The sequence below is a fragment of the Oncorhynchus masou genome, unplaced genomic scaffold (genome assembly GCF_036934945.1).
Source record: "Oncorhynchus masou masou isolate Uvic2021 unplaced genomic scaffold, UVic_Omas_1.1 unplaced_scaffold_2156, whole genome shotgun sequence".
Classification (NCBI taxonomy): Eukaryota; Metazoa; Chordata; class Actinopteri; order Salmoniformes; family Salmonidae; genus Oncorhynchus; species Oncorhynchus masou.
Genome location: NW_027008633.1, coordinates 20,136 through 45,207, shown reverse-complemented (window position 1 = coordinate 45,207; position 25,072 = coordinate 20,136). Strand labels below are relative to the sequence as shown.

At 40.3% G+C, this 25,072-nt stretch overlaps 1 long non-coding RNA gene and 1 pseudogene across 1 annotated transcript in view; both read left to right on the top strand.

Moving 5' to 3' along the window:
• Positions 1 to 25,072, top strand: part of LOC135533013 (uncharacterized) — a 59,786-nt gene that overhangs the window by 17,271 nt on the left and 17,443 nt on the right. The window lies entirely within an intron of this gene.
• Positions 820 to 17,691, top strand: LOC135533011 (cytochrome P450 2K4-like; annotated as a pseudogene).

The window sequence follows — 25,072 nt, the reverse complement described above, 5'->3', positions numbered from 1 at the left end:
CAAATTAAATCTTGGGTCAACTTCTGGCTTAGACTACACATGATATACAAATATAGGACTAGGATGAAAAAGCATATTTTTAATTGAAGTATCTGTATATGCAGGGCTAAGGTGACTTCTGTTCGTTATGCTTCCCTCTATTCAAGAAGAGGTTTTCAGACTTTTACAGAGATTGGAAATGTATTCTGTCTTTAGAATGTGTGAACTGACCTTTGTAACCTCGTGGCAGAGGGATTATTGGGATCCAGCCTGACCTGTTCTTTCTCTCACTGTCTGCACTGAAGATAGTTTTACCAGACCATTTACCTGATCATCATTGACTCACACTAAACAAATAAAACATCAAATGTGGAACACCTTCAAGTGTCTAAAAAGTTATTATATGATTGGAGATGTAAATATGTGTCAATCAGTAATTTATTATCGTTTTTATATGATATTTATAGAGTTTTCAAAGTATATAGACAACAGGGGGGGATTTCTGAAGATCTTTAGTAACACAATCAAATCCCAAATATGATTAGATTTAACCTCATTCTATCTATGTAACCCTCACCATCCCTTTGGTGATGGAATAAAGTTTACATGTGTTAATCTGGTCTATCAGCCTAATTCCATTTCGCCGGGTGTATAAATGCCTTTCGATGTATTAGCTTTTTTGTAAAGACCAGGACACAAATCATATGGAGAGTTTGTCAATGATCTGCAGGTGAGATCATGTGAGTTTCACAATTGTATGATATGTTGACAGACCTGCTGGAGTTTCAATTGTTTAGCTCCTCCTCTGAGGTTGTACCCTGCCTCTTCTCATCTTGCTCCAATAGGGTGGTGTGGGGAGGTTATACAAATAGCATTCATTGGAGTTCTGTTGTCGTGGAAGTTTTCTGAGCACACACACTTGTTCCATAACGGAGCATTGGTGTGTTGTATTTTTAGCCCAGTATAAGGTGTATGAGCTCAGTCTGAAGATGTCTCTTATAGAAGGTCTTCTACAGACATCAAGCACAGTGACACTGCTGGGTACTGTGCTGTTTCTGCTGGTCCTCTACCTCCGCTCCTCTGGTTCCAGCTCTGAGGAACAGGGGAAGGAGCCTCCAGGACCGAGGCCACTGCCCCTGCTTGGTAACATGCTCCAGCTGGACCTCAAGAAGACCTACTACACTCTCTTTGAGGTAAGATGAAATCATCCTTTGCTTTCAGAAAAAAACATGCTGAGGTTGACTTGATCTGTGAGATTTGATCTGTTTTTTTGCTATTTCACCAGGTTTGAAAAGTTCAGTAAGCACACTGATGAATGAACTCTGGCACATTGTAGCTGGTTAATGTTGTTTTAATGTTCTATTATGTAGTGTATTTCAATATATATATATATATATATATATATATATATATATCCTGCCCAAGTAGCCTGGTCCTAGATGTTTTTTTTTGTTGTGAACCAGGCTATGGACAAAATACTTTGTGACAGTGACCAATGTGTTGCAAGGAAAGAGATGAGGTCACTTTAGAAAGTAAAGGGGATACCTGGTCATTTGTACAACTGAACTCATTCAACTGAAATGTGTCTTCCCCATTTAACACAACCCCTCTGAATCAGAGAGGTGCGGGGGGCTGCCATAATCGACATCCACGTCTTTGGCGCCCGAGATGCACCCTAGGAATATCCCTTCAGGGATCTTGTTATAACAGACCTGGGTTCTAATACATAGTGTACTTAAGTATTTGACATTTTGTGTTTGAGTATTTTGTAATACACAGCCAAAAACAACTACATCAAATAAAAACAACAAGTAGTTGTAAATACATGCCACTTGAAACATAGGTGCAGTTAATGACCGGTGCAGTTAATGACATGACCAGACAAACAATACTATCTGATGAAGGATAATAAAATAGTGCTTTTTAAAGGGAAGGTAATCAAGGGAGTAATGAAGTCCAGGTGTGACTGATGATGAGTCGCAAGTGTTCGCAATGATGGTTGCCATGTGTGCATAAAGATGGGTTGCCAGGTGTGCATAAACATGGGTTGCCATGTGTGCATAACGATGGGTTGCCATGTGTACATAATGATGGGTTGCCAGGTGTGCATAAAGATGGGTTGCCATGTGTACATAATGAAGGGTTGCCAGGTGTGCATAAAGATGTGTTGCCATGTGTACATAATGATGGTTGCCAGGTGTGCATAATGATGGTTGCCAGGTGTGCATAATGATGGTTGCCAGGTGTGCATAATGATGGTTGCCAGGTGTGCATAATGATGGGTTGCCATGTGTGCATAATGATGGTTGCCAGGTGTGCACAATGATGGTTGCCAGGTGTGCATAAAGATGGTTGCCTGGTGTGCATAATGATGGTTGCCATGTGTGCATAATGTCGGTTGCCAGGTGTGCATAATGAGGGGTTGCCATGTGTGCATAATGATGGTTGCCAGGTGTGCATAAAGATGGGTTGCCAGGTGTGCATAAACATGGGTTGCCAGGTGTGCATAAAGATGGGTTGCCAGGTGTACATAATGATGGGTTGCCAGGTGTGCATAAAGATGGGTTGCCAGGTGTGCATAAAGATGGGTTGCCATGTGTGCATAATGATGGTTGCCAGGTGTGCATAATGATGGTTGCCAGGTGTGCATAATGATGGTTGCCAGGTGTGCACAATGATGGTTGCCAGGTGTGCATAAAGATGGTTGCCTGGTGTGCATAATGATGGTTGCCAGGTGTGCATAAAGATGGGTTGCCATGTGTACATAATGATGGGTTGCCAGGTGTGCATAAAGATGGGTTGCCAGGTGATGGGTTGCATAAAAGATGGGTTGCCAGGTGTGCATAAAGATGGGTTGCCAGGTGTGCATAAAGATGGGTTGCCATGTGTACATAATGATGGGTTGTACTTTATGTATACTTTATCTGTCCAGCTCTCCAAGAAATATGGTTCCATCTTCACGGTTCACTTTGGAACCAAGAAAGTGGTTGTTCTGGCAGGATACAAGACGGTCAAGCAGGCGCTGGTCAACCAGGCAGAGGACTTTGGGGACAGGGACATCACTCCTGTGTTCCATGATTTCAACCAAGGACATGGTAATGACATTTTACTCTTATGCTGGCTATGTCCTATTATTAAAGGGATAGTTCACCCAAATGACAACCTGTCTTGTTGATTTCCTTAATCTGTAAGCAGTCTATGAACAAGCTAAAACAGCAATCCATGCGTTTGTTCTCCAATGTATGTCTTGGCCACAAATATGAGCATAGGATGAGTCAACAAAATTGTGGGTATGAGTTAACAAATTATGAACTTTGAGATTTCCACCTAACAGTTACTTTAAATAAACGTTATTGAGCTACACAATCAATTTCAGTCACTTTGAGATGAGTTGGAACTTAAATGCATTACAATCTGTTGAAAGTCTTATTCTAGCCTGGTGGAACAAGTCTGATTGATTCATTCACCATTCTGTTTTGCTGCATGTATATCAGCCTGCACTTTATCCAACAGATTGGCGTTTGGAATAAGCCAGAAAATGGCTGGTCCAATCAGTGCCCTCGCAGAAACAGTGGTTGGGTTTAGGACAACAACCAATGTTGCCAAATACTGTGTTTGAATTAGGCTGTCCTCTGGTTGGTTGAAAGTGATCCAATAGCTGAGAAGTTAATTTTTAATAATACCACTCATTTCTGACATTTGAGACTAGAATAGTGCATGCAGAGATCAGGCAAGAATGGTGAATGCAGAGATCAGGCAAGAATGGTGAATGCAGATCAGGCTAGAATGGTGGGATCAGAATGGTGAATGTAAAGATCAGGCTAGAATAGAATGGTGAATGCAGAGATCAGGCTAGAATGGTGAATGCAGAGATCAGGCTAGAATGGTGAATGCAGAGATCAGACTAGAATGGTGAATGCAGAGATCAGACTAGAATGGTGAATGCAGAGATCAGGCTAGAATGGTGAATGCAGAGATCAGGCTAGAATGGTGAATGCAGAGATCAGACTAGAATGGTGAATGCAGAGATCAGGCTGTTTCCACAATTCATCAAATGTTCTTATTCTAATCTTCTGCAGATAATATAAATGTCTAAAATAGTTACAGATGATCATGATCAGAAAGGATGCAGAGACACTTTGGCAGATTATGTATATATATATATATATATATATGTATGTATGTATGTATGTATGTATGTATGTATGTATGTATGTATGTATGTATGTATGTATGTATGTATCTATGTATCTATGTATCTATGTGTATATACAGTGCCTTGCGAATGTATTCGGCCCCCTTGAACTTTGCAACCTTTTGCCACATTTCAGGCTTCAAACATAAAGATATAAAACTGTATTTTTTTGTGAAGAATCAACAACAAGTGGGACACAATCATGAAGTGGAACGACATTTATTGGATATTTCAAACTTTTTTAACAAATCAAAAACTGAAAAATTGGGCGTGCAAAATTATTCAGCCCCTTTACTTTCAGTGCAGCAAACTCTCTCCAGAAGTTCAGTGAGGATCTCTGAATGATCCAATGTTGACCTAAATGACTAATGATGATAAATAAAATCCACCTGTGTGTAATCAAGTCTCCGTATAAATGCACCTGCACTGTGATAGTCTCAGAGGTCCGTTAAAAGCGCAGAGAGCATCATGAAGAACAAGGAACACACCAGGCAGGTCCGAGATACTGTTGTGAAGAAGTTTAAAGCCGGATTTGGATACAAAAAGATTTCCCAAGCTTTAAACATCCCAAGGAGCACTGTGCAAGCGATAATATTGAAATGGAAGGAGTATCAGACCACTGCAAATCTTCCAAGACCTGGCCGTCCCTCTAAACTTTCAGCTCATACAAGGAGAAGACTGATCAGAGATGCAGCCAAGAGGCCCATGATCACTCTGGATGAACTGCAGAGATCTACAGCTGAGGTGGGAGACTCTGTCCATAGGACAACAATCAGTCGTATATTGCACAAATCTGGCCTTTATGGAAGAGTGGCAAGAAGAAAGCCATTTCTTAAAGATATCCATAAAAAGTGTCGTTTAAAGTTTGCCACACGCCACCTGGGAGACACACCAAACATGTGGAAGAAGGTGCTCTGGTCAGATGAAACCAAAATTGAACTTTTTGGCAACAATGCAAAATGTTATGTTTGGCGTAAAAGCAACACAGCTCATCACCCTGATCACACCATACCCACTGTCAAACATGGTGGTGGCAGCATCATGGTTTGGCCTGCTTTTCTTCAGCAGGGACAGGGAAGATGGTTAAAATTGATGGGAAGATGGATGGAGCCAAATACAGGACCATTCTGGAAGAAAACCTGATGGAGTCTGCAAAAGACCTGAGACTGGGACGGAGATTTGTCTTCCAACAAGACAATGATCCAAAACACAAAGCAAAATCTACAATGGAATGGTTCAAAAATAAACATATCCAGGTGTTAGAATGGCCAAGTCAAAGTCCAGACCTGAATCCAATCGAGAATCTGTGGAAAGAACTGAAAACTGCTGTTCACAAATGCTCTCCATCCAACCTCACTGAGCTCGAGCTGTTTTGCAAGGAGGAATGGGAAAAAAAATTCAGTCTCTCGATGTGGAAAACTGATAGAGACATCGCTGCAATCGCAGCAAAAGGTGGCGAAAAGTATTAACTTAAGGGGGCTGAATAATTTTGCCCCCAATTTTTCAGTTTTGATTTATTAAAAAAGTTGGAAATATCCAATAAATGTCGTTCCACTTCATGATTGTGTCCCACTTGTTGTTGATTCTTCACAAAAAATACAGTTTTATATCTTTATGTTTGAAGCCTGAAATGTGGCAAATGGTCGCAAAGTTCAAGGGGGCTGAATACTTTCGCAAGGCACTGTATATATATGTATATGTGTGTGTACATGATCATTATAAATGGCATATTATAGTAAATATAATTTATTAATATTACACTTTGAATTGTCATGGAAACAAACTACGTTCTCTACAGGGATTCTGTTTGCCAATGGAGACTCATGGAAAGAGATGAGGCGCTTTGCCCTGACAAACCTTAGAGACTTTGGGATGGGCAAGAAAGGGAGTGAGGAGAAAATCTTGGAGGAAATCCCTACCTGATTGAAGTGTTGGAAAAACATGAGGGTAAGAGAATCAGTATCTCTACACTAGTAGTAGAAGTGGTATGATGTATTTTCAGGGTTGCCTAGGTTTGATTGCCTGGTTAAAAATCAGGCTATTTTTAACCACATTATTAGTAAATAGCTAAGTGATTGTGTGGGTTCTGGAAATCTTATTTTGTAATTAATTAGATGTTGTATCTATTCCAGGTAAGGCATTTGACACAGCACAGCCTGTGCTTTATGCCGCCTCCAACATAATCTCGGCCATTGTCTTTGGCAGCAGGTTTGAATACACTGACCCACTATTCACAGGCATGGTGAACAGGACCAATGAGAATGTTCACGTTATAGGTTCTGCATCAATTCAGGTAGTCTGCTTATTCAGGCCATTTTGTTTTTACTGTATTTTCAGAGTAAATAATGTCTGTCTTAGTGCAATCAATAAAACAAGGAAACAGAACACCTGTTATGAATTCTTGCAAATTAAAATGTACATACTCAGTTATACTTTAGTTGATGTGCCAGTAAACTTATTATAAACCATTATTGTACAGTTTATAACCCATTACTAAGCTGCTTATAAGTCATTATATACAATATTCATGATGTATACGTATAACATATCAAATAAAATCCTCATAGCCCAGTCCAAGCTCTTTGTCCTGGCACACCAATGGTGGATCCAGCTTCCCCCTGAAGCTAGGACAGCAGAGTCCCTGCCCATCTCCCGAAAACATCTGAAACTCTAACTCCTCACAAAAAGTATCTTAAATAAACCCCTTGCACCCACCCCCCCCAAAAAGTTCCTGAACAACAGGTTTCTAGCTCTGACTTTGCTGACTTTTTTCTCAAAACTACTTTGAGAAAAGTGCACTTACTATGCCTGTGACATGTGATTGTCCCACCAAGCTATCTTAAGATGAATGCACTAACTGTGAATCGCTCTGGATAAGAGCATCTGCTAAATTGCTAAAATATTTTGTACAATTAATTATATCATTGCAATTATTATATATCATATGGAAACATAATAACTAGTGATGGGCACCGATATACAAAATTATATCACTATCAGTACTATTTTTGTGATTCCATATCGTATCGGTTTGCATAAAATATAATGCACCTGTGTATGTTCACTTTTCTGTTCACTTCCATGGCTCTTTTGTTACTGTTGGCATATTGTCCTTTAGGCCAGGCGTGAATATTCTGGTATTATAATATTGTATTCATACTGGTTAGTTAGGGAGGCATATTTTATAGGACCATCAACAGGCAAGTAATTAAATATGCTAAATTGAATATGCTAACCTGTGAGGTCTGTTTAGAGATTTGTGTATGCAGGAAAAGTAATGTGTTATTTTTACAGAATAGTAAAAATAATAAACCGACATTACAATATGCCTTGCTCATATCGATATCAAAGAATATCTAATATCACTATTGGTGCTCACAACTAATAATTACATATTTATGTGTATCACATTTGTATTTAATGATCTAACCATAGTTGCGGTGTGTTATAATTAATATAATATTGTTTTATGTGTATTCTACCTGAATCTCTGTGTAGATGTACAACATGTTTCCCTGGTTGGGTCCGTGGATAAACAACCTGACACATCTGAAAAAGAATGTTGCTGATATGAAGATGGAGATGACAGAGCTGGTGAGGGGCCTGAAGGAGACTCTGAACCCTCATATGTGTAGAGGCTTTGTGGACTCGTTCCTCGTCCGAAAGCAAACCCTGGAGGTATGAAGATTTCATGCAGAATCTGCATCTCACTCATTCATAACAAAGTGTTGCATTAACATTGCTCAGTATGACTATACAGAATAGAATTAATCAATAAGGTCCGAGGGGGTGTGGTATCTGGTCAGTTTACCACAGCCAAGGCACTGCATGACGCGAAGTGCAGTGCCTGTATACAGTCCTTGTATATTGGCCATATTCCACAAAACCCAGAGGTGCCTTGCTGGTGTTATAAACTTGTTACCAACATAATTAGAACAGTAAATAAGTAGTTTTGCGCCACACTAGTGGTATATTGTCTAAGTTACCAAGACATTCGGACAATCAGTATCCAGGAACCAAACTGCCGGGTTTATAGTACTTATTACACCACCTTGTGGTTCACTTTCCTGCTGAAAAACACAACTAACTTCAGTTGTCCAACACTAACATCCCACTGGGCACAGACGTCAATTCAACATCTATTCGACGTTGATTCAACATGATTTAATTAAAATGATGTGGAAAATGTTGATTCAACCAGTTTGACTGAATGCCAGCTGAGGGAGGATAGAACTAGAGTTTTCTCTGTATCAGTAGATTCACATGTAAACTCAGACTCAAACACTAAAACACTTCCTCAGGCTGATTTAAAAGAATGTGTTGATTATCTGTTTTGTTTGCTTTTTTGTTATTTTCCATATTATTTCTATCTCTGTTAAGCTACACAGGAAATGGCTAAAAAATAGCCCATATTATATTAACCATATAATTTTATTCGTACATATGTATAGAAAACACTCAAAAGTTTCTAAAACTGTTCAAATTATGTCTATGTATAACAGAACTGATATGGCAGGAGACACCCTGAGGACAAACCATCCCCCCCAAAAAAGAAATTCAGCCTAACACTATTTTCAATGGCTATCACTTTTATTATTATTATTATTATTATTATTTTTATTTTTATTAAGTCCTCCCAGATTGCAGTTCCTATGGCTTCCACTAGATGTCAACAGTCTTTAGAAAGAGTTTCATGCTGGATTTTTGGAAAAATGAGCATGAAATTCTATTTTTTCTAGGTGGCTCCCATTTGGCTGGAGTGTTTCCAAGAGTGTGGAAGATAGCACGTTCTTTGGTATTTTTCTCCGGTAAAGACAATAACGATTCTCCGTCTTAAATGTTATTGTTTATTTACGTATTAGGGTACCTACGGTTTGATTATAAACGTTGTTTGACTTGTTTGGAAAAGTTTATTATTAATGTTTGGGATTCATTTTGTATGCATTTTGATGGAGGGAAACTGGGTGGATTATTAACTGAAGCGTGCCAGCTAAACTGAGTTTTTATTGATATAAAGGACATTATCGAACAAAAGGACCATTTGTGATTTAACTACCGTCCCACCTGCCCATAAGAAGTTTTAATATATGTAGCCTTAGAAATAAGGTTAATACAATTAATAACATCAGATATGTATTCATATATTAGCCATTTATGAGACTCACGTCGATAATTCATTTGATACATCATTAGCAATACAATGATATAACATCTACAGAAGACACAGGAATGCATATGGGGGAGTTGTTGCTGTACATATTCAGAGCCATATCCCTGTAATGCTTAGAGAGGATCTCGTGTTATTGCAGGTTCACCTGCCTCCTCTAAAGCCTATTTTAGTGTAGCTCCTATAGGCCACAATGTTCTAACTGTCAGTATCCAGATAATGTGTGTGAAATTAATGATGGGGGCTCCTGAGTGGCACAGAGGTCTAAGGCACTGCATCTCAGTGCTAGAGGCATCACTACAGACCCTGGTTCGATTCCAGGCTGGCTCACAACTGGCCTTGATTGGAGTCCCACAGGGCGACACACAATTGGGCCAGCATTGTTAGGGTTTGGCCGGAGTACGCCATCATGGTTAATAATAATAAAAGATGGGACTAAAATAGTGTATGAGATCATACAAACGATTTTCAATTCAAATGAAATTGTATTTGTCACATGCTGAATACAACCGGTGTAGACCTTACAGTGAAATGCGTACTTACAAGTCCTTAATCAATAATGCAGTTTTAAGAAAAATTAAACAAAAAAACAAACATTTTGCTGTGACTCTTATGTGGATGATGTTAAAAAATAGTTGTTGGTCTGATGTGATTAATAAGGAGCATCCAGACGCTGCAATTGATGCATTTATGAAATTGATTCTTCTAGTTATTGATAAGCATGTACCTTTTAAGAAACTGGCTCCATGGATTGATGAGGAATTGAATAACTGTATAGTTGAAAGAGATGGGGGGAAAAGGAGCGGCTAATTAGTCTGGCTGCACATCTGACTGGCTGAAGGTGAAGTGAAGAAATGATTGTCGATCAATAATGACAAACCTCCTGGCATTGACAACTGTCATGTCTTTAATCTGAGCCCAGATAAGTGTTTGTCCTCAGGCCTGGTTCTAACAACCAACCTATCATCTTACTGGCAGCTCTTAGCAAACTGTTGGAAAAAATGGTGTTTGACCAAATACAATGCTATTTCTGTGTAAACACATTAAGACTTTCAGAATGCTTATAGAGAAGGGCACTGGACATGCACTGGCACAGATGACTGATGGTTGGTTTAAAGAAATGTATAGTAAAAATATTTCAGTGCAGCCTTTAATATTAGTGACCATAATGTGTTGAATAATCCTCTGTGTTATGGCTTTTCAACCTCAGCTCTGAATCCACAATATGGCAATCTATCTAATAGAACCCAAGGGGGGTTTCTTTAATGGAAGCTTCTCTAATGTTAAACATGTAAAGTGTGGTGTACTGCATGGCAGCTCTCTTGGCCCTCTACTCTTTTCTATTATTACCAATGACCTGCCACTGGCATTAAACAGAGCCTGTGTGTCATTGTATGCTGATGATTCAACCCTATACCCGTCCGCAATCATAGCTAGTAAAATCACTGTAATCCTAAACAAAGAGTTGCAGTCAGTTTGAGAATGGGTGGCCAGTAATAAACTGGTCCTGAACATATCCAAAATGAAGCAATGTATTGATACAAATCATTCCCTAAGTTCTGGACCTCAGCTGAATCTGGTAATCAATGGTGTGGCTGAGGATGTTAAATTACCTGGTGCTCCTTTAGATTGTAAACTCTCATGGTCAGAACATATTTATTCAATGATTGTAAAGATTTGAAGAGGACTGTCTGTGATAAATAGATGCTCTGCTTTTTTTCAATCAAATGTATTTATAAAGCCCTTCTGCCATCAGCTGATGTCAAAGTGCTGTAAAAAACCCAGCCTAAAACAGCAAGCAATGCAGGTGTAGAAGCACCACTCTCCACAAAGCAAGCTCTAGTTTGATCTTATCTTAATTATTGTCCAGTCAAAAGAAGGGCCAACTTAATCTGCCCAGAACAGCATGACACATTTATCTCTTCATTGTAATCAGAGGGCTAATATCAATACTATGCATGTCAGTTTCTCTTGGCTAAGAGTTGACGAAAGATGGACTGTACATAACTCATGTCATCTGAGGGTTTGTTTCTGTTAGGAATCTGGCAATATGGATTCTTTCTACCATGACAACAACCTGGTATTTAGTGTTGGTAACATGTTTGGTGCTGGTACCGACACCACCGGGACAACCCTGTGCTGGGGTCTGCTGCTAATGGCCAAGTACCCCCATATACAGGGTAAGGATTGATATAAACACAAACACATGAACGCACACACACCACAGGAGGCTGCTGAGGGGAGGACGGCTCATAATAATGGCTGGAATGGAGTGGTATCAAAAATATGGAAACCATGTGTTCGATTCCGTTCCAGCCATTACTATGAGCCTGTCCTCCCCAATTAATGTGCCACCTGTGACACACAGACATTAAACAGTAAAGCACTCATGGTGTTACAAGTTACAAACATTGGCAAAGAGCCGGATTGAAGAATATATTATGAAACTAGACAAGGATGGCTTGGTTAATGAAGGTTAAACGTTAACTGAGGAACATCTTCCTCAGAACAGTCTCAAATTGTTGGAGCATGGACTCTAGAAGGTTTCGAAAGCATTCCAGAGATGCTGGCCCATGTTGAATCCAATGCTTTCGACAGTTGTCAAGTTGGCTGGATGTCCTTTGGGCGGTGGACCATTCTTGATACACACGGGAAACTGTTGAGTGTGAAAAGCCCAGCGGAGTTGCAGTTCTTGACACATACCGATGCGCTTGGCACCTTCACCATACCCCGTTCAAAGGCACTTAAATATTTTGTCTTGCCCATTCACCCTCTGAATGGAACGCATACACAATCCATGTCTCAAGACCCACTGGTTGACGCTTATTTATAAAACCCTCTTAAGCCTCACTCCCCCCTATCTGAGATAACTACTGCAGCCGTCATCCTCCACATACAACACCCATTCTGCCAGTCACATTCTGTTAAAGGTCCCCAAAGCGCATACTTTCCTGGGTCGCTCCTCTTTTCAGTTCGCTGCAGCTACGACTGGAACGAGCTGCGACTGGAAAGAGCTGCGACTGGAACGAGCTGCAACAAACACTCAAGCTAGACAGTTTTATCTCAATCTCTTCATTCAAAGACTCAATCATGGACAGTCTTACTGACAGTGGTTGATTTGCGTGATGTATTGTTCTCCACCTTCCCCTTTGTGCTGTTGTCTGTGCCCAGTAATGTTAGTACCATGCTGTGTTGTCATCTTAGGTCTCTCTTTATGTAGTTTTGTGTTCTCTCTTTGTGATGTGTGGTGTCCTATATTTATATTTAATATTATCCCAGCCCCGTCCCTTCAGGAGGCCTTTTGGTAGGCCTTCATTGTAAATAAGAATTTGTTCTTAACTGACTTGCCTAGTTAAATAATGTCTCAATTGTCTCGAGGATTAAAAATCCTTTGTTAACCTGTCTCTTCCCCTTCAGTTACACTGATTGAAGTGGATTTAACAAGAGACAGTAGGAGATCATAGCTTTCACCTGGTCAGTCTGTCATGGAAAGAAGAGCAGGAGTTTTAAATGTTTGTATACTCAGTGTACATTTCACTGTATAAACTCCAAACCTCCCTACTTTCTGTCTCAGACCGGGTCCAGGAGGAGATCAACAGGGTTATAGGAAGTCGTCAAACCTTGGTAGAGGACAGGAAGAACCTGCCCTACACTGATGCAGTGATCCATGAGACCCAGAGACTGGCCAACATTACACCCATGGCCGTCCCTCACACCACCAGCCGAGATGTCACCTTCCAGGGATATTTCATCAAAAAGGTCAGATACCTGGATATCCAAATCTCTGTGTTTATGTTGTGACCAACTTCATATTGTCTTCTTTTTTCTGAAGGGAAGTTACAGGTTCAAAAAACAATAAAAGAAATGCATACAAATAGAAGCCCAATCCATTCCCCCCCTTCAGTCCCTATCCAACCCCGCATCCTCCTTCCCCACCTGGAAACCATGTCTCCCACCCGCCTGTATAAATGTATGGTTGGGATTACAGGATGCCAAGGTCATATTTTTCAATTGTAACATGTGAGCTGGGAGTCGTGAAGCAAGTTCAGGGAGTGAATCATATAATCAATAAACTAAACATAATACAAAACAAGAACAAACAATACACAGACATGAAACAGAAACAATGCCTGGGTAAGAACCAAAGGGAGAAATATATGGAAGGTAATCAGGCAGGTGATGGTGTCCAGTTGAGTCTGAGGTGCTGGTGCGCGTAATGATGGTGACAGGTGTGTGTATAATAATGAGCAGCCTGGTAACCTAGCGTGCTGGAGAGGGAGTATACGTGACATCTATATTCTGTTCCAGTTAAATGATTGTTCAGATTGAATTAGATCTGTGGACCATACTGTTTAAATGGCTAGCTCAGAATATGAGCTTTCCAAAAGTTGTTTATATATTATAGAGATCAGTCCTTTTGGGAGCCCAGATAGTGTATTTATAAATCTATCACTGGAAGGTTTTGTAGTTGGGGTTCCCAAGGGACTCTGTAGACCAGCATAGCTGACTTTAGTAGTCAATATAGAAAAAAGGAGTTGTATGTATCTTTCAAATCTTGGAAAGTTCTCAAACCATAAATGTCCATGATATCGGTAAGGATTCCACATTTGGGGGATGCAAAAAGACGGCATCCAGATCACAACACATTATTGTGAAATATTGGAGTATGGGCATGCCATAAGTGTATATTTCTGCCTGAAGTTGCAATCCATTCCTATTAAACAACGTTTCATCACTTTTACTCTGAAAATAAGGGGTCCTGTGCTTCACTCTTACTGCAGGGGACATCTGTGATTCCTCTACTGACGTCCGTCCTACAGGATGATAGTGAATGGGAGACCCCCCACACCTTTAACCCCTCCCACTTTCTGGATGAGCAGGGAGGATTTGTCAAGAGGGATGCCTTCATGGCCTTCTCTGCAGGTAGATTAACTTCATTATATAACAAATTGTTTAATTGCAAGAAGTAGATCAATTCAAGTTGCCTTTTGGACAGACTTCATGCTATTTTCTGTATATTTGGTCTCTCTCACAGGTCGTAGGGTGTGTCTGGGGGGAGGGTCTGGCCAGGATGGAGCTCTTCCTCTTCTTCACCTCCCTCCTGCAGCGCTTTCGTTTCTCTCCTCCTCCTGGAGTAACAGAGGATGATCTGGACCTCACACCATCCATGGGGTTCACCCTCCACCCTTCACCTCACCAGCTGTGTGCTGTGAGCCGGGTCTGAGATTTGAACATGAAAACATTGGTGGGGCAAAAACTCAATCAAAAAAGCTAAAATGCATCAAAACCACTACACATTAAATGTACCATTATAAAAAATTATCCCAGAAATGAGCTTGCTCGACACACAAACATTATTATATTTTGTTTATGATCGGTTCATAGGCTACTTCCAATATCTTTTACATTTAATTACACTGAAGACTACGGTTGTGGAACATATTTTTATAGAGTGAAGTCTATTTTACTTCATTTTCAGCATCGGTCTGCAGTGTTTCTAAGTATTGCTAAGAGTATTGGGACGCAGTCCAACACGTTCTGAGGGTAGTTGCATCCGCCTGTCTGTTCATAAGATATTCCTGTTAATAATACAGCAACAAAGTTTATAAAGCTTCTTCGTTTCAATCATTGCATCTTAAGTTCCATGGGTTATTAAAACAGGGTCTTATCCTGTTTTAACAGTGCCTATTAAAACAGGATAAATCACTAGAATTCAAATGCTTTTTTGACAACACCCCTTTTGATTTGAACGAAACCTTCCATATATATTTGCCAATTGTAAAAGTGCTCAGAATGTGACTTATTAAATAAATATTTTTATTCCCAAGAAATGAGGACCTGGTTGTCGATAAACCAAAATACAAATGTATTTGTTTCTGGTATGTACTGCCCCCCTGCTGCCATGACGGATGCTATTGGTGCTATATTTTGAATGTTTAACACCTGTTCTGTCCTCGGACTGGGTCATTTTAGGGGATTTGAATCTGGATTAGCTATCCCTGGCTGCAGATCAATTTAAGTTTATATTTTTATTTTTATCTTACTCAATTGATCTCAAAACCCACATGGCCCTGTTAACTCTTCATTGATTGAGTTAATTCTTACTAATAACCCCCATAAATATTTGTGTAGTGGAGTATTTGCATATGATCTCAGTGATAATTGTCCTATAGGATGTATTAGAGATACGACACGGCAAAACACTAATCATCGTTTAATTAAGAAACATTTTTTTTTTAAATCTTGATACTACCCATCCCAGATCCGGGATCGTGAATACAGCCTCAGGCTCATTAGCATAACACAACGTTAATGAAATAAATATGCCTGCTCTCAAGCTTAGCCTTTTGTTAACAACACTGTCATCTCAGATTTTCAAAATATGCTTTTAAACCATAGCATTTCAAGCATTTGTGTAAGAGTATTGATAGCTAGCTTAGCATTTAGCGTAGCATTTAGCACGCAACATTTTCACAAAAACCAGAAAACCAATAAATAAAATCATTTACCTTTGAAGAACTTCGGATGTTTTCAATGAGGAGACTCTCAGTTACATAGCAAATGTTCAGTTTTTCCTGTTTTTCACTCCTCTTTCTATTCTGGTTAGAGAATGGTACTGGCTAGACTGGTACTGTAAAAAAATATATATATTTCATTAAAATCATTCAATAACTTCGTCTTAGCGGCGATAATATATTTTCATGCTAATTTTATCTTACCTGCAAGATGTTAGGTTGATCATTGTGGACAATATCAGATTTATTTTAAATACACAAACTATACATTTAGCAATTTTTTGGGGTATCACAACACAGAAAAGTAAAATGTCTCCAGCTGTGTATTATAAAGTGCCTTCAGAAATTATTCAGACCCGATTTACTTTTTCCACATTGTTATGTTTCAGCAGTATTCTAAAATGGATTAAATGAATACAAATCATCAATCTACACACACAACCCCAGAATGACAACGCAAAAACAGGTTTTTGCAAATGTATTAAACCACAAACAGATACGTAATTTACATAAGTGTTCAGACCTTTTCTATAAGACTCTAAATGGAGTTTAAGTGCATCATGTTTCAATTGATCATCTTTGATGTTTCTACATTTTGAATGGAATCCACCTGTGGTAAATTCAATTGATTGGATATGATTTGGAAAGGCACACACCTGTTTATATTAAGATCCCACAGTTGACAGTGCACGTCAGAGCAAAAACCAAGCCTTGAGGTTGAAAGAATTGTCCGTAGAGCTCAGAGACAAATTTGTGTCGAGGCACAGAGACTCTTCCTAGAGCTGGCCGCCCGACAAAACTAAGCAGTTGGGGGATAAGGACCTTTGTCAGGGAGGTGACCAAGAACCCGATGGTCACTCTGACAGAGCCCTGGAGATCCTCCTTCCAGAAGGACTACCAGCTCTGCAGCACTCTACTAATCAGGCCTTTATGGTAGAGTGGCCAGACGGAAGCCACTCCTCAGTAAAAGGCACATGACAGTCCGCTTGGAGTTTGCGAAAGGCACCTAAAGACTCTCAGCACATGAGAAACAACATTCTATTGTCTGATGAAACCAAGATTGAACTCTTTGGGGTGAATGCCAAAAGTCATGTCTGGAGGAAACTGGCACCATCCCTTCGGTGGGGATGTTTTTCAGAGGCAGGGACTGGGAGACTAGTCAGGATTGAGGGATAGATGAACAGAGCAAAGTACAGATCGATCCTTGATAAAAACCTGCTCCAGAACCCTCAGGACCTCAGACTGGGGCGAAGATTCAACTTCTAACAGGACTACGAGCCTAAGCACACAGCCAAGACAACACAGGAGTGGCTTTAGAACAAGTCTCAATGTCCTTGAGTGGCCGAGCAAGAGCCCGGACTTGAACCCAATCTAACATCTCTGGAGAGACCTGAAAATAGCTGTACAGCAACGCTCCCCATCCAACCTGACAGAGCTTGAGAGGATATTCAGAGAAGAATGGGAGAAACTCCCCAAATACAGGTGTTCCAAGTTTGTAGCGTCATACCCAAGAAGACTCGAGGCTGTAATCTCTGCCAAAGGTGCTTCAACAAAGTACGGAGTACAGGGTCTGAATACTTATGTAAATGTGATATTTACGTTTTTAATATTTAAAGGGGAGCGAGGAGAAAATATTTTCTGAACCTGTTTTTGTTTTGTCATTATGGGGTATTGTGTGTAGATTGAGGGGGGAAAACGATTTAATCCATTTTAGAATGAGGCTGTAACCTAACAAAATGTGGAAAAAGTCAAGGGGTCTGAATACTTTCCGAAGGCACCGCATATTTATATTGACTATGTTTCCAGTAGTAATAATAAAGAAAATTTGACTTGTTTTTCAGTGTTGGAGGCCTCATTTTATATGTGAATAATTAAAACATGCACATAGTGGACCTTAGATAAGTTTGTAGACTTTATACACTCAAATAAGAATATCTACAAGACCTCGAGTTAAGACTGTGCTGAAATCAGATATTGTTATTGCACACAAAGTCTATTGTAGATAACAAATGATTGAACAAAATCCTGCTGCATGTGCAGGCCAGGTAAGATTAAGAATGCTGCATTTATATAAAGTGGTCTTATTTCTCAGATGCTGTATCATGAAAAGAACAGCTCCATTTGAAAATGTAGACTAATATTTAATTTAACCCAGTGGGATTATCAGGGCTGTATTTACGAGAACCATACAAAAGTAAACGGGCCAAAACTGGGCAGAACTAACGTGAATTTGTCCAATAAGAAACACTTGTTTTCCTTGCAAAACGTTTTCCATTTTACCTGATTTCACTAAAGAAATTATTTTATTTGAAAATGCAATTGACTATTCACCCTTTAATAAAACATACTTTAAACAAAAACATGATACGGAAGCATTGCAAAATTATCCAAATAGTTTAAATGAGAGAGGAATGGAAATGTTTGTTGCTAATAGTAGCCAACTTGTTTTTACCTCCTTGTCATTCATTAGCCAAGTTACAATAAAAGCGTATGAACTTTTCTACACGAGTGCCTTTATATTTTTAAAAGGTTTGCACTGTTCACACTACCAGAATCTTTATTGCTTGTTTAACGGTTCATCACCATTTCAAAGAGCACCTATCATCTGACATAGATTGCCAAAGAGGCGCTCCTCCTCTGTTTTGTTAAATAGATCATTATGAGATGTGGTAATGATCTGTAGGAACTATACTGTTTAAACCTGCTAGAATGAGCCAGAAGTTATTTCTGGATACCTAGCCACTCCTCTTCTGCTAAACATGAACCCTACAGAAGGCGGGGTCTACTTACAGTTGATACACCTTAGTCAAATACATTTAAACTCAGTTTTTCACAATTCCTGACATTTAGTAAAAATTCCCTGTCTTAGGTCAGTCAGGATCACAACTTTATTTTACGAATGTGAAATGTCAGAATAATAGTAGAGTTATTTATTTCAGCTTTTATTTATTTCATCACATTCCCAGTGGGTCAGAAGTGTACATACACTCAATTAGTATTTGGTAGCATTGCCTTTAAATTGTTTAACTTGGGCCAAACGTGTCGGGTAGCCTTTCACAAGCTTCCCACAATTAATTGGGTGAATTTTGGCCCATTCCTCCTGACAGAGCTGGTGTAACTGAGTCAGGGTTGTAGACCTCATTCCTCCTGACAGAGCTGGTGTAACTGAGTCAGTCAGGAGCTTGTAGACCTCATTCCTCCTGACAGAGCTGGTATAACTGAGTCAGGGTTGTAGGCCTCCTTGCTCACCCACGCTTTATCAGTTCTGCCAACCAAATTTCCATAGGATTGAGGTCAGGGCTTTGTGATGGCCACTCCAATACCTTGACTTTGTTGTCCTTAAGCAATTTTGCCACGACTTTGGAAGTATGCTTGGGGTCATTGTCCATTTGGAAGACCCATTTACGACCAAGCTTTAACTTCCTGACTGATGTCTTGAGATGTTGCTTCAATATATCCACATCATTTTCCTTCCTCATGCAGCCATCTATTTTGTGAAGTGCACCAGTCCCTCCTGCAGCAAAGCACCTCCACAACATGATGCTGCCACCCCCTTGCTTCACGGTTGGGATGGTGTTCTTCGGCTTGCAAGTCTCCCCCTTTTCCTCCAAACATAACAATGGTCATTATGGGCAAACAGTTCTATTTTTGTTTCATCAGACCAGAGGACATTTCTTCAAAAAGTACGATATGCAGTTGCAAACCGTAGTCTGGCTTTTTTATGGCGGTTTTGGAGCAGTGGCTTCTTCCTTGCTGGGCGGCCTTTCAGGTTATGTCAATATAGGACTTGTTTTACTGTGGATTGAGATACTTTTGTACCTGTTTCCTCTCGCATCTTCACAAGGTCCTTTACTGTTGTTCTGAGATTGCACTTTTCACACCAAAGTACGTTCATCTCTAGGAGACTGAACACATCTTCTTCCTGAGCGGTATGATGGCTGCATTGTCACATGGTGTTTATACTTGCGTACTATTGTTTGTACAGATGAATGTGGTACCTTCAGGCATTTGGAAATTGCTGACTTGTGGAGGAACCAGACTTGTGGAGGTCTACAATTTTTTTTCTGAGGTCTTGGCTGATTTCTTTTAATTTTCCCATGATGTCAAGCAAAGAGGCACTGAGTTTGAAGGTAGGCCTTGAAATACACAATGTAACTCCAAGTCAATCACACTTCTGTGAAATTAAACTGTCCACGTAGGAAGCAACCCTGATTGACAATAAATTGCACATGCTGTTGTGCAAATGGAATAGACAACAGGTGGAAATTATAGGCAATTAGCAAGACACTCCCAATAAAGGAGTGGTTTTGTAGGTGGTGACCACAGACCACTTCTCAGTTCCTATGCTTCCTGGCTGATGTTTTGGTCACTTTTGAATGCCGGCGGTGCTTTCACTCTAGTGGTAGCATGAGACGGAGTCTACAACCCACCCAAGTGGCTCAGGTAGTGCAGCTCATCCAGGATGGTACATCAATGCGAGCTGTGGCAAGAAGGTTTGCTGTGTCTGTCAGCGTAGTGTCCAGAGCATGGAGGCGCTACCAAGAGACAGGCCAGTACATCAGGAGACGTGGAGGAGGCCGTAGGAGGGCAACAACCCAGCAGCAGGACCGCTAACTCCGCCTTTGTGCAAGGAGGAGCAGGAGGAGCACTGCCAGAGCCCTGCAAAATGACCTCCAGCAGGCCACAAATGTGCATGTGTCTGCTCAAACGGTCAGAAACAGACTCCATGAGGGTGGTATGAGGGCCCGACGTCCACAGGTGGGGGTTGTGCTTACAGCCCAAAACCATTCAGGACGTTTGGCATTTGCCAGAGAACACCGAGATTGGCAAATTCGCCACTGGCGCCCTGTGTTCTTTACAGATGAAAGCAGGTTCACACTGAGCACATGTGACAGACGTGACAGAGTCTGGAGACGATGGGGAGAACATTCTGCTGCCTGCAACATCCTTCAGCATGACCGGTTTGGCGGTGGGTCAGTCATGGTGTGGGGTGGCATTTCTTTGGGGGCCGCACAGCCCTCCATGTGCTCGCCAGAGGTAGCCTGACTGCCATTAGGTACCGAGATTAGATCCTCAGACCCCTTGTGAGACCATATGCTGGTGCGGTTGGCCCTGGGTTCCTCCTAATGCAAGTCAATGCTAGACCTCATGTGGCTGGAGTGTGTCAGCAGTTCCTGCAAGAGGAAGGCATTGATGCTATGGACTGGCCCGCCCGTTCCCCAGACCTGAATCCAATTGAACACATCTAGGACATCATGTCTCGCTCCATCCACCAACGCCACGTTGCACCACAGACTGTCCAGGAGTTGCTCATCAGGAGCAAGCCCAGGCATTGTAGGGAGGTCATATAGGCACGTGGAGGCCTCACACACTACTGAGCCTCATTTTGACTTGTTTTAAGGACAAGGGGCGGCATGGTAGCCTAGTGGTTAGAGCGTTAGACTAGTAATCGAAAGGTTGCAAGTTCGAATCCCCGAGCTAACAAGGTACAAATCTGTCGTTCTGCCCCTGAACAGGCAGTTACCCCACTGTTCCTAGGCCGTCATTGAAAATAAGAATTTGTTCTTAACTGACTTGCCTAGTAAAATAAAGGTAAAAAAAAAAACTTACATCAAAGTTGGATCAGCCTGTAGTGTGGTTTTCCATTTTAATTTTGCGACTCCAAATCCAGACCTCCATGGGTTGATAAATTTGAATTCCATTGATAATTTGTGTGATTTTGTTGTCAGCATATTCAACTATGTAAAGAAAAAGTATTTACTAAGAGAATAATTCATTCATTCAGATCTAGGATGTGTTATTTTAGTGTTCCCTTAATTTTTTTAGCATTGTACATCCACAGGAAAACCTCCAATTGACTCAAATGATGTCAGTTAGCCTATCAGAAGCTTCTAAAGGCATGACCATTTTCTGGAATGTTCCAAGCTGTTTAAAGGCACAGTCAACTTAGTGTATGTACACTTCTGACCCACTGGAATTGTGATACAGTGAGTATAAATGAAATAATCTGTCTGTAAACAATTGTTGGAAAAATTACTTGTGTCATGCACAAAGTAATGTCCTAACCGACTTGCTAAAACTATAGTTTGTTAACAAGAAATTGGTGGAGTGGTTGAAAAACTAGTTTTAATGACTCCAACCTAAGTGTATGTAGACTTCTGACTTCAATTGTATGTAAGACAGTTATTATGTTGGGCACTGACTTTTCCCAATTCCACATCACTGTCTGATCTTACAGCACTGCTTGTGGAGAGGTCTTCTCCTCCAGGCTCCCAGCACGGTGACACTGCTGGGGGCTGTGCTGTTTCTGCTGGTCCTCTACCTCTTCTTCTCTGGTTCCAGCTCTGAGGAACAGGGGAAGGAGCCTCCAGGACCGAGGCCGCTGCCCCTGCTTGGTAACATGCTGGACCTCAAGAAGCCCTATCACTCTCTCTGTGAGGTAAGATGAAGTCCTGCATTGCTTTTAGAGAAAACCATGTTGAGGTTGTTGATATAATCTGAGGGATGTTATCTGTTTTATCTCACTTATGTAGTTTTCTTGCTATTTCACCAGGTTTGAAAAGTTCAGTAAGCAAACTGATGGAATGAACTCTGTCACATTGTATATGCTTTTAGCTCGTTACTGTTGTTTAATGGTCTATTTTGTAGTGTATTTCAACAGATATGTCCTGCCCAAGTAGCCTGGTCCCAGATCTGTTTTTTTGCTGGGACCAGGCTATGGCCAAAATACTTTGTGACGGTGACCGAAGCAGTGCAAGGAAAGAGATGAGAGGCCATGTTAGACTGTTGAGATGCTCCCTAGGAGTATCCCTTCAGGATCTTGTTGACAAAGCAGACCTGGGTTCAAATACGTAGTGTATTTAAGTATTTGTATTTGACACTTTTCTGTGTTTTTGAGTATTTTTTAATACACAGCCAAAAACAACAACTTCAAAAAAAAAGAAGTAGTTGTAAATGCATACATTCCAAACATATTTCCATTAAGGAATTTTGTCTAAATACTAAATGTTTTTGTAAGTAATTAAAATACATTGAAATATTCCAAACATATTTCCATTAAGGAATTGTCTAAATACTAAATGTTTTTGAAAGTAATTAAAATACATTGAATAGTACTTGAACCCAGGTCTGACCTCAATTATAAACCACTGTCTTCATGCTATTTCTTGATTGATACATGTGATGTCCAGTTTTGTGCTTATTCATAGATCATTACGAGACATAACTGAGTCTATGGTGTACTTTATGTAAACTTTATCTGTCCAGCTCTCCAAGAAATATGGTTCCATCTTCACGGTTCACCTTGGACCCAAGAAAGTGGTTGCCCTGGCAGGATACAAGACGGTCAAGCAGGTGCTGGTCAACCAGGCAGAGGACTTAGGGGACTGGGACATCAATCCTGTGTTCTATGATATAAACCAAGGACATGGTAATGATATCTGACTCTTATTCTGGCTATGTCACATTCGTAAAGGGATAGTTCACCCAAATTGCAACATGTCTTATTTGTTTCATTACCTTGTAAGCTGTCTATGAACAAGCTAAGACTGTCACATCCTGATCTGTCTCACCTGTTTATGTGATTGTCTCCACGCCCCTTCAGGTGTCGCCCATCTCCCCATTATCCCCTGTGTATTTATACCTGTGTTCTCTGTTTGTCTGTTGCCAGTTCGTTTTGTTCATCAAACCTACCAGCTTTCCCCCTTTGCTCCTGTCTTCTCATAGGTCCTGGTTTCTAGTTTTCCCGTTTTGACGTTTCTGCCTGCCTTGACCCTGAGCCTGTCTGCCGTCCTGTACATTTGCCCCCTATTCTGGATTAGCAACCTCTGCCTGACCTGACCCTGAGCCCGCCTGCCTGTCCATGTTCGAATTAATATACTTTTGTTACTTCAACTTTTTTGTTAATTTACCACTGCTAAAGGCCTCTCTTAGGCACGACGTGAAGCACAGTGCTTGTATACAGGCCTTATCTGTGGTATAATGGCCATATACCACAAAATCCAGAGGCGCCTTGTTGGTGTTATAAACTGGTTACCAACATAACTAGAACAGTTAACATCCCACTGGGCACAGACGTCAATTCAACGTCTATACGACGTTGGTTCGACATAATTTCATTAAAATGTTGTGGAAACAACGTTGATTCAACCAGTGTGTGCCCAGTGGGATGTATGCATATGACTGAATGCCAGCTGAGGGAGGATAGAACTAGAGTTTTCTCTGTATCAGTAGAATCACATGTAAACTCAGACTCAAACACTAAAACAGTTCCTCAAGCTGATTTAAAAGAATGTGTTGATTATCTGTTTTGTTTGCTTTGTTTGTTCTTTTCAAAATTCTATCTCCGATAAGCTACACAGGAAAGGGCTAAAAAATAGCCCATATTAATATATGCAGCTTTGGAAATAAGGTTAATGAAATCAATATCTTGCTAACAATTGGCTCAGCGTTGTTCGGGTTTGGCCAGGGCAGGCCGTCATTGTAAATAGGAATTTGTTCTTAACTGACTTGCCTACTTAAATAAAGGTTAAATAAATATATATATATATATATATAAGAATTATTGATAAACATACAGCTGTTAAAAACATGACTCCATGAATTGATGAGGAATTGAAAAACTGTATGGTTGAGAGATGTGGCAAAGGGAGTGGCTAATAAGTCTGGCTGCACATCTGACTGGCCGACGTACTGCAAATTAAATGTAACTAAACTCAACAAAAGAAACTGTCTTATGAAGCCAAGATCAAGGATATAAAGAACAATTAATTTTTTTGAGTACTTTAAATTGAATTATGGGCAGAAAGAAAAGTACAAGTTCATTGTTCATCGAATCAGATTGCATAGTTATCACAAAACCATTTGATGTTGGCAATTATTTATATGATTACTTCATTGACAGTGTGCAGACTTAGGCAGGAAATGCCAACAATGAACAATAAGCCATCATATTCATGCATAAAAAAACAAATCATGAAAGAAAATTATTGTAAATTTGAATTATGTAAAGTTTGTGTGGGAGAGGTGGAAAAAGTATTGTTATCGATCAAACTTAGATGGAAAGCTACTGAGGATGGTAGCTGACTCTATAGCCACTCCTATCTGTCATATCTTTAATCTGAGCCTAGAGAAAAGTGTTTGTCCACAGGCCTGGAGGGAAGCCAAAGTCATTCCGCTAATAGCCAACCTATCATCTTACTACCAGCTCTTAGGAAA